We start from the raw sequence: 11,097 nt of genomic DNA on the forward strand, positions 1-11,097 counted from the left end.
ATTTCCAGTATTTCTAGGGGGTCTCCCTCTAAAAGTAGCATTACTCAGCCTAGTACTCTAAAACTTTTCTTTTTCAGTCATCTCAGGGCAATCTTTAATGAAGTGATCTTGGGAACCACACTTGAAACAAGTTTGGTCATTCATTTAGCACTCGCCGGGGTGACGTCTCCTACAATGTGGACATTCAGGTCTATTAGGTCGATTACCAAAGCTCGCATTAGAAGTAGTCTGAGCTTTATAACCTGAATACTATTCTAACGGTTTCTATTTGAAATCCCCACTGAAGTATGAGAATGAGAATGCATCTCTCTAGATTTCTTAGACTGAGATTGGAACAACTTACTCATCGGCCTCTTTCTTACATCTCTAGCCTTAGACTCGACTTTTCTCTTCTCTTTGGTCAGTTCCTCTGCTTTACAAGCCCGAACTACAAGCACAACAAATTCTTTCAGCTCAAGAATACCCATTAAAAGTTTGATGTGTTCATTAAGCACGTCTTCAAACCTTTTACACATAATAGCTTCGAAGGAAACACACTCTCTAGCATACTTGCTGAGCCGAACAAACTCTCTTTCATACTCAGCAACTGTCAAGTGGCCCTGTTTTAGCTTAAGAAATTCTTTACACTTCTGATCGATGAATCATTCACTGATATACTTCTTTTGGAACTCCTCTTGAAAGAATTCCTATGTAACCCTCTCTCTCAGAACCACAAATACTAGTGTCTTCCACCAGTGATATGTTGTGTCCCTCAGTAAAGATATAGCACATTTCAAGCATTTATCGGGTGTACATGATAACTCATCGAGTACTCTAATAGAATTCTTAAGCCAAAATTCTACTTTTTCGGGATCATTATCGGCATTTTCTCTAAATTCTTCAGCCCCTTGCTTTCTGATCTTATCAACCGAGGTTCTATTCAATCTCAAAAAATCTATACCTTGAGGCACTATGGGAACAGGTTGAGGATTAGGAGGGGTAGAGGAGGTTGGGCATTTGGATTTGTTTGAACAAATTCTGTATACCACTCATTCATCATGTGGAGGAAGGCTTCCCTACCCCTTTCTCCCTGACTAACTGTAGGAGGTCTACTATCAGACTGCGCTACCTTTTGAGCGGGAGCCGGCGCATTACTTTCTACATCATCTGTCATATCTTGTTTTGGATCCATTACTATATAAAAACATAGTTTAAAATTGTCAAGAGTCCTCATACTATCACAATTTATATATGGCATGTATAGCTAAACTCGCACACATGCTAATTTAGTCCAAGAACCGACTAAACCGTAGAACTGATACCACTAAATGTAACACTGTTTACCCGTATCCGATGCTGGAATAGGGTTCGAGTCATCACTAGACTTAAACACAAACTAACATACAAAACTGAGACATAAATTTCCATCCAAATTTAAAATTTTTCATTTACAAACATATCGTCCCTAAAACGAGCCTACAGGCCCAAAACATGCATTAAAAGTGGTTTGGGACTAAACCGAGAACTTTAGAAAATTTTAAAACACTTAGAAAATTTTCATCAAAACAGGGTCACACATCCGTGTGGCTTGGGACACGCCCGTATGGGTTGGCCATATGGTCACACATGCCCATGCCCTAACCCGTGTAACTCTCTGTTTATGACGTCAAGTACCAAAGGGAGTCACACGGCCAAGTCATGTGCTCGTGTTCTAGGCTGTGTGGCGAATTTAATTTTTGAAATTTTTTACAAAATAGATGCAGACTTCACACGCCCTAGACACACGCCCATGCCTCTAGGCCGTGTCCTTCACACGACTATGTCTCTGCCCGTGTGGCCAAAATAAGGCTATTTACCAAGCTATTTTGCCACCCTTACTTGCACTAACTTCCACAACATCAAGTAACACCAAATCCGAGCATATACATACAACGAAATCAACCTTAAACAAGATGTCAATATATCAATTACACATACTAACATCTATCATGTATAAACATCACATACTTTCTTTTCCATTCATGCCAATTTCATCTTCATAATAAGCTTCATCACATAAATATACCAATGACCAATAAAATTCATATTTGCCAACTTCCAATGGCCATATACAAAATGAATCATTAACCATTACCATGCCAACACATTTGGCTAAACCAATATGACACATAACAAAATGACTAAGTCCCTATACATGTCATACTCAAAATATTGAAACCAAGTATACCTAAACCATTCACTCATTAGCATTCTTACCAAGAGTTCATCACATACCAAAGTTCCTACTCATGAGTTATACATACATACCTGTACCAACTCGTAACATAGTCATATACTTTATCATCTTTGACATACTCTTCGGATTACCCGTTGAACACTTGGAATACTATCGGATACACAGAAGGTCTTGCATATAAGTGCCACATATGTAGCCAATGCTACCTCATATCTTATAACACATAAGGCTCGTATGCGAGCTAATCACGGGCCTGCTAACACAAGCTGTCAGTCAAAACGTAGCTACACGGGCTAGTCACAGAAGCTGTCAGATATCCGTAACACATGTTGGACTGCATAGCCACCAGTAGGACTTACATGACCAGCACCCGTATTCACATAGATCACATAACACGTGGTTTCCTAGTGACATGTCACTTGTATCTAAACTATTCCTAAGGTTCAACCGAATTTTCCCATCGTCAAAACTTTGTTGAATAGTTCTATAGAAACAATCGTACAATTTATGCAATATTAAACATTAAATACATAATATAACATTGCATTATTTACACACAAACTTACCTCGGTACAAAATAGTAGGAAATTGACCTAATCGTTAATAACCTTGTTCTTCTCCCGATCAAAGTCCAAACTTCGTTTTCTTGATAATCAAGCTTGAAAGTTGAAGAAACCCTAGCTATGGTCTCCTTAGGGAATTTGGGCTATGTTGAAGAAGATGGACACCAATTTTGACTTTATTTTAATTTTTTATTCTTTTATTTACCAAATGACCAAAATGCCCTTAATGCTTAACTTTGAAATTTTACCTATTCATGTCCATTTTTGTCCACTAACTTATCTAATGGTCTAATTACCATCTAAGGACCTCTAATTTAAAATCTCATAGAAATTGGACACTTTTAACAAGTATAACTCAACATTTGCACTTTTTACGATTTAGTCCTTTTGACCAAATTGAGTGCCCATAGGTCAAAATTTTCAAACGAGATTTTCACAGAATAGTTCCATAAAATTGTAGACTATAAAAATATAATAAAAATATATTTTTCTACGTTAGATTTGTGGTCCTAAAACCACTATTCTGACTAACCCCAAAATCGGGCTGTTACACTTATGAACAGTAGATTATGAAACAAAGCTTTGCATGGGGTCACTTATGATTGAGATGTTAGAAAATTATCTGTAAATGAGTTTTAATGGTGATTTTATGTTCTGTGAGTAGTTGTTGCTATTGGTTCAAGAAGGATGTCTGAGTTTGGAGCTTCAAGCTACAGCCTAAGTGAGTCAGAGGTGGGTCCTTAGACTCGATTACTACAAGTTATTCTAAAGTTCTCCTTATGGGTGATACTTCAATAAAAATGCATGAGTACTTGAACGGCTACTGAATGTATATATGAAATCTTCATATAATATCTATCGATGTGTAATACGTTATGTGTATGGATGCGTATGATTCTACGAAACAATTGTATGTGTATGCATGATTGTGTTGATGTAGATAATATGTAGAGAAATACAATTTGACTAAGAAAATAAGTATAGTGTTCATGAATGTGTACATATGATATGTGTATAAGGCACGATAGAAAAGGTTGGAGAAATGGGGGTTTAATGCAGTGATGGGAAAGTTGGTAATGTGAGTTTTGGACACTGCAATGGTATTCGATGAAGTTCATCAGGATAGTAAACACAAATTCTAGTATGACAATTCTGAAGAAATCCATTGCCATGGTACGTTCTAGAAAGGGCAGATGAGTTGCATTTATCTACTGGGTTTTCTACGTGTCCCATGGTGATGATGGGCACAACTTACGTAATGTGAGTTTAGGCAAATCTATATTGCAAACATGGCAGTTCATGGAATGCTTGGGTGGCATTTTGTTTGGCCATTGTGGTGTAATCTATTAAGCTTATGTGGTGTATTCTATTTTTCCTTTTGTGGTGCATTCTGTTTGCCTTTGTGGCATACTTTTGTTTGGCCTTTGTGGTGTAATCTACTAACCCTATGTGGTGAATCATGTATTGCCTTTGTGATAAGTTCTAGATAAATTCTGAGAAGTTCTCTGGGCGATAAGACTCTGATAAAGATGTGATATGTTTGGATTTATTTTGGTTTGAATAGTTTTGTGATGTAATTGAATGAATCTATGTGTTCAAAGATGCTATCCACCATGATTATTTGTCAGTTTAGAATATTGGCATATCTTCAGTGATAAGAGATATACAAGTGTTCATCGTTTTGTTTTCATCTGTGATGTGTAGGTTTGGAAAATCTGAGTTGTTGGCATCCGCCATAGCTGAATAGCATCATGTTTCTACTCTGGAATTATCTGTTATTTGCGCCATCTGTCAATTTGGGTATTGTTGTGCTTTATAACAAGACTTGTGCGGAATATTTTTGAATGATTTGTCAGTTCAGTATTCATATGAGTTGTGTTGGGTATTGAAAGAGAAAATGATTTGATTGGTACACTGATGGAATTCAACTCAACATGGGTATCCACTAAAAGTGTAAGTATCAGCCATTGAACAGTGTTTGTGGACAATTGTTCTGGGATAAACGATGCAAATTGTCTTAATAGAGAAGAAGAGGTGGTGTTGTCTGGTAAGATCTGAAGTCAAATAATGAATTAAGTTAAAGATCATTTATGAATTATCGTAAGTGGTGCATGGGTATATATAGTGTGTTCAATGATGTAAAGGTATCAACTAAAGATAGATTTGGAAATCTAAATAATTAGGAGGAAGAATTCAACATGAAAGGTTTAAAAGTAAATTGTATTTCAAACTTATAAGTTCGTGTAACTTATAAGTGTTAATGTTTATGTTTCTTGTTTTACTGTATGAATGAGTTCACCAAGAGAGACAAGCCAAGAGTACACCATGAAAGTGGCGATCTGGGATATTATGCATATAGTGGACATCTTTAGATAGTGGCGTATTATAGGATTATCTTCTGAGAGTCTCTCCATAGTAAACTTTTGTGTTATTATAAGTTACAATTAGTCTAATGTATTATATTATTTTATTTTTAAATACCTTTCTTTATTTTTTTTAATATTTAAATTTTAAATAAATTGATAAGAAAAATGTTTAAGTAGAGAGTATGTAACATCCCTAACCCATATCCGACATCAGAATAAGGTTACAAGGCATTACCAGAAATCACACACGATTTACATACATTCATACAATTATAATTAAAATCTATTCATATCAACCACATTGTCCCTTGTAAGGTCATACGAGACCTTAAAACTTACTTAGAAGGGGTTCGGGACTAAACCGATAACATTCACAAACTTTGGGAAACATAGAAAACTTTCAAAGATATAAAGGTCACACACCCGTGTGAATAGGTCGTGTGCCTCACACGGCTACCAGACACGCTCGTGTCACAAGCCGTGTGAAAACAGGGCATACATACTGACTTGCACCACACGGTCTAGGACACGCCTGTGTGTCTAGGCCGTGTCAAAACTTTAGGGTATACTGACTTTAAATCATAGGGTACCCCAGGGGACACACGGCTGTATAACATAACTATGTGTCACACACGGCTGAGATACACGCCCATGTCTCTACCCGTGTCGACAAAAATAGGCCATTTATAAGGCCAACATGCCACCCAAAAAGGGTCATCTCTACAAGCATCATCCAAAGCAAAATTTATGACCAAAAAGCAACCAAAACCATACCCAAACATGCATAATTCAATCAACAATATCACCAATCAATTTCATACAATTTCATATCGAAGCATACCAATTTTATGAACTAAAATTATGCCAATCCATTTGTCTCAAACACCATATAATTAAACTCAAAATCATAGCAAAACCTTACCATTTTAACTACCAAATCATATCAAGATAGCCATTCACCCAAGACTATATATATACATCAATTATAGCCTTTTCTATCACATAGTCTATACCAAAACCAATTCCATAGTCTCAATCATATTCATACCATATCACATGGCAATAAATACACATAACACTTTATCAAAAAAAAATACACATAACACATATCATAACATCACTAGACTATACATTTCATACGTACCTGAATCGGATACTCATTCACATTTTCATTTCATTCTTGATATTGCCCATTGAACCGTTCGAAATTGATAAGGATACTCAGATAGCTCGTAAACTCATACAATGCCAACGTCCCAGATGTGGTCTTACATGTTATCAAATATCGATGCCACTGTCCCAGACAAGGTCATACACGAAATCATATACGATGCCAATGTCCCAGACATGGTCTTACACGTAAATCTCAAATCGATGCCAACGACCCAAACATGGTCTTACACGAAGTCACATACCGAAATCCTATGTCATGGCATATGTATCCTAACTATTCCTATGGTTCGTACGGGGCTTTTGGACGCCATAATTCGATCGATGTTTTCTCAATTTCACATATTCATCTTCCATAGCCATTCATTACATTTCAATATCATAAAAGCATGAATAAATCAATTCAAATACATTTATTTGCATATGAACTTACCTTGTACTGAGACAAACGGACCGGAACGACTAATCGACAACTTTTGATTTACCCCGATCCAAATCCAATTTCCTCTTTTCTTGATCTAAATACATTCAAAATTAACCTTTTTATTCATCAACACATTCAATTTCATCCACAAACACATATTTGAGCATTTTTTTACTTTAGCCCCTAAAGTTACACATTTATTCATTTTATTCCCTATTTCATAAATACACAAAATTCACAAAATTTCCTTATACACATGCTTGGCCAAATATTCCCTTAATTCATATAATCCCATATCTTTCATTTATTTCACAATTTAACCACACATTTACACTTTTGACAAATTAGTCCTTTTATACAATTTCACTAAAAATCACTTTACAAAATATAGATATCTATCATCAAGCTTTATCATCAAACATTCAAAAACACATGAACTCATCAATGGAAACTGTTAAAATCATCAACACTTTCAAAAATTGAGGCATGGGCTAGCTAGTATTCGAAACAACAATCTCAATAACTTAAAAATTATTAAAAACTGAGCTAAACACATACCTTAATCAAGCTTGAACATGGTCGAACCCTAGAAACTCATTTTCTTCTTCCTTTTCTCTCAATATTCGGCTATATGGATGATGATAAAACCAAATTTTAATTTTGGTTTTATTAATGATAACATAATAGCCATTTTACAATTTTAACCCTTAGTAAAACATTATAATTCACATAACATAAGGCCATTAATGTAATACTCCACTAAATATGGTCTAATAACATCATAAGGACCTCAAAATTAATAAGTCATAACAAATAGGCACATTTAACATATAGCAAGTCACTTTTGCATTTTACGCGATTAAGTCCTTTTATAAAATCGAGCACACAAACGATAAAAATTTTCAAATGAAATTTTCACACATATCACATAACATGCTAAAAATACAGAAAATAATATTAAAATATTTTTCTGACTCAAATTTGTCTTCCCAAAACCACTGTTCCGACTAGGGTCTAAACCGGGCTGTTACAGAGTAACCATCAACTGGTTGAAAATTTACAAAGTGATATGTGAAGTAATACCCGATATCCTGACCCAGTGGGTCAAGTCAGGTTGACAGTGTTACACTTACTCCTTTTTATTATAAAATTCCCAAGTAATATTGTGACAGCCCTAAAGTGACCCTAGTCGGAAAGCAGTTTCGGGACCGCTAAACCGAGTCACCAAATTATTTGAATATGATATTTATTGTCTAAAATATGTGATTATGAATGTGTGAAAGTTTTAAGCTTCGATTTAGTAAATTGCATGCGAATTTAGTCAATAGGACTTATGTGTGACACTTCTGACATGTGATAGGTTAACCTATAAGGATCTATTAGTGCATGTAATCATAGGGGTGGACTTGCATGTCAATTTCCCCCATTTAATTACTAGTGGCCGGCCATGACAAAGGGTGATGGGCAAAACATGTCATAGACATGTTATGTTGGTGCATCATGGGAGGAACAACAAAATAAAAAGTTAGTAATAAAGAAATGGAAAAAGGGAAATGATGAAAGAAAAAAAAAGGGATCATCATTCATGTTCTTGCTAGCCGAATCTAAAGAAAAAAAAAGGGGAACAAAAGCATTCGGTGATGAAAACAAGTTGTGTCCTTTGATTCTTCTTGGCCGAATTGAAAGGAGGAAGAAAGGAGTGAAGCAATCGGCCATCTTAGGTCAATATTAAGGTAAGGTGTTCATATTAGTTCTTGAAATTTTAGTTGATCTCGAGTGAGATATCAAGTTATTTTTGTAACCCATGATGAAATTTTGATTTTGGATTGAGTAAGGTTTTTGACTATGGTAGTTAATAATGGTGAGTTTTGTTGTTTCATGTTAAAGTTAGGTGAATGATGATGGATGAGTGTTTGAACCATAAAAAGAATTTGGCTACCTTGTTATGAACTAGGGCCAAATGTGAGTTGGTTGTGGTTGAATATTGCATGCTTGGTAGAATGGTGGATGAAAGTGCCGAATGTGGTCTTTGGTTTGGCATGAAGTGATAAATAAAGGTTTAAAAGATAGCTTAAGTTAATTGATACTCACTAATGAGTTCGAATGGAAGCTTTGTTAAGTGAGAAATGAGTGGCCGAGAGAGAGAATTATGGACTATTGCCGAATGTATGTTGGATTGATAGAGTCTCCAAATTGATTTTATGTGTGTATGCATGACCGAATATAATCGGCCACATGAGTAAAGAAATGGGTTATTTGACATGTGGTAAAGTTAAGTGTTAAACGAAATGGAAATGAAATCATATTGGAATATGTATACTTGACCACATGAATGAGTACATAGGTTGATGTGTATGTTCGGCCATAGGTAAACATGTTGATGGCTTTATCTTGACTTAGAAAATTCAGCTAAGGTGAATATTGGCTAGTATGTTGAGTTGATTCATGATTTCATATGTATGTGACTTTAGTGTCTAATGTATATATATGAGCTAAGTATCTTGAGTTCCTCTTTTGATGCTCAAATGATTAAATCAATTTATTTGTTAAATTAAGCTCAAGAGCAAAGGGGAACTAAATCCGATAAAGGGAAGGAAAAAGTGGTCGAATAGCCATCGAAATCGTTCGACAACATCCGAGGTAAGTTTTTGAGCAATGAGACTTAGTTTATGATTTGATTAAGTCATAATGTATGTGCATAGAGATCGTGTTATAAAGCAAACTAAACCATGCTATTTGTATGTGGCTAGTGAGCCGAAATGGGAATGCTTAATACATGACTTGTGTTTGAACTCTAATTATGAAAATGAAATTAGATGTGTCATGATTTATTGATATGTGCATGAATGTTCGGATGATAACCGGGCTAAGTCCCGAGAGCATTTGAGCTAGTGGCTTATTTCGGGCTAAGTCCCGAAAGCATTCATGCGAGCTACTATATCCGGGCTAAGTCCCGAAGGCGTTTGTGCGAGCTATTATATCCGGGCTAAGTCCCGAAGGCATTTGTGCGAGTTATTATACCGGGCTAAGTCCCGAAGGCATTTGTGCAAGTTACTATAACCGGGCTAAGTCCCGAAGGCATTTGAGCTAGTGGCTATATCCGGCTAAACTCCGAAGGTACTTGGTTTGAGAACGAGGGATCTTGCTGTAATAATTTAAATTGATACGCTCCTAAAACCCAACGATGAGATACGTTTCGTATATGCATTAGGGTGGTGATTCCGTTTAAATAATATTCACTCAGTAAATTAATGAGCTTCCGGCCTTGGCTAAGTTGATCTTTTGTGTATGAATATAAGGGTTGGTAATGTGAAGTAAGTATGATATTGAGAATTTGTGCATATGAGGTTATCCGTTTAGCCATATGAATGCTATACTTTGGTTGTGTCTAATTTCATGGCTCAAACTTACTAAGCATTAAATGCTTACTCCGTTTCTTTGATTCTTTGTTTTATAGATTTTGGGTTCGTCAGCTATCGGACTTGGGATTGTTGAAGTCGAAGTCGTCCACACTATCAAAGCCCCTTTTTGGTACACTTTTGGTTGAACTTTGAAATGGCATGTATAGGACTACCCATTTTGTTGTTGGTCATGGACCCTTTGGTTTTGTGTAAATTTGGATAGCCATGCGAAAATGGCTTATATACACTTTGAGCTTAGTATTATAATCGTCTTGTATGATGTTCATTAAGAGGTATGGAAATGTTTGGGAACGACTAGCCGTTGGAATGGTTAATCATGATCATATTTTGTGCCATATATGCTAAAGGGCTAGTTGAATCATGGAAACTATGTAATAGGTAAAGTCTACCTTAAAAATAGATGCTGATAGCAGCAGTGACGTGAATGTGAAAAATCACTAAAAATAGTAGGAATGGAATTAAATAGTGAATAAATTATGTAATCGAACCTTGATGAATCTATTTTGATAGAAAAGTAACGAAATGATCCTATGAACAGTATATTATGAGATATTTAAGTTTTCGCAAAACAGGGCCAGAACGGTTTCTGGATTCCCTGTTCCTAATTTGGAAATTCATTATAAATTAACCAGAGATAATTAAAAGTCATGCCATATATTTATAGATTCCTTTTCGAGTCTAGTTTCCATAGAAACAAACGGCATCAATATTGAAGCCCTGTACAGGGAGATATCTAGGTCGTAATGCAGGAAGGTCAGGGTAGTCGAACCCTGTAACAGGGGAGAATTTAACTAATAAACTGTACTAATTGGCTCTACCAAAAATTCTAGAAAAAAATTTGTGCATGGATATATGAGTGTAGTTTCAGCGAAAATTTACGAAATTGATTTTCGAGTTTTGGAACTCAAGATATGATTTTTAAGGTGACAGTGACGCA

This window comes from Gossypium hirsutum, chromosome A09 (assembly GCF_007990345.1).
Source record: "Gossypium hirsutum isolate 1008001.06 chromosome A09, Gossypium_hirsutum_v2.1, whole genome shotgun sequence".
Lineage (NCBI taxonomy): Eukaryota > Viridiplantae > Streptophyta > Magnoliopsida > Malvales > Malvaceae > Gossypium > Gossypium hirsutum.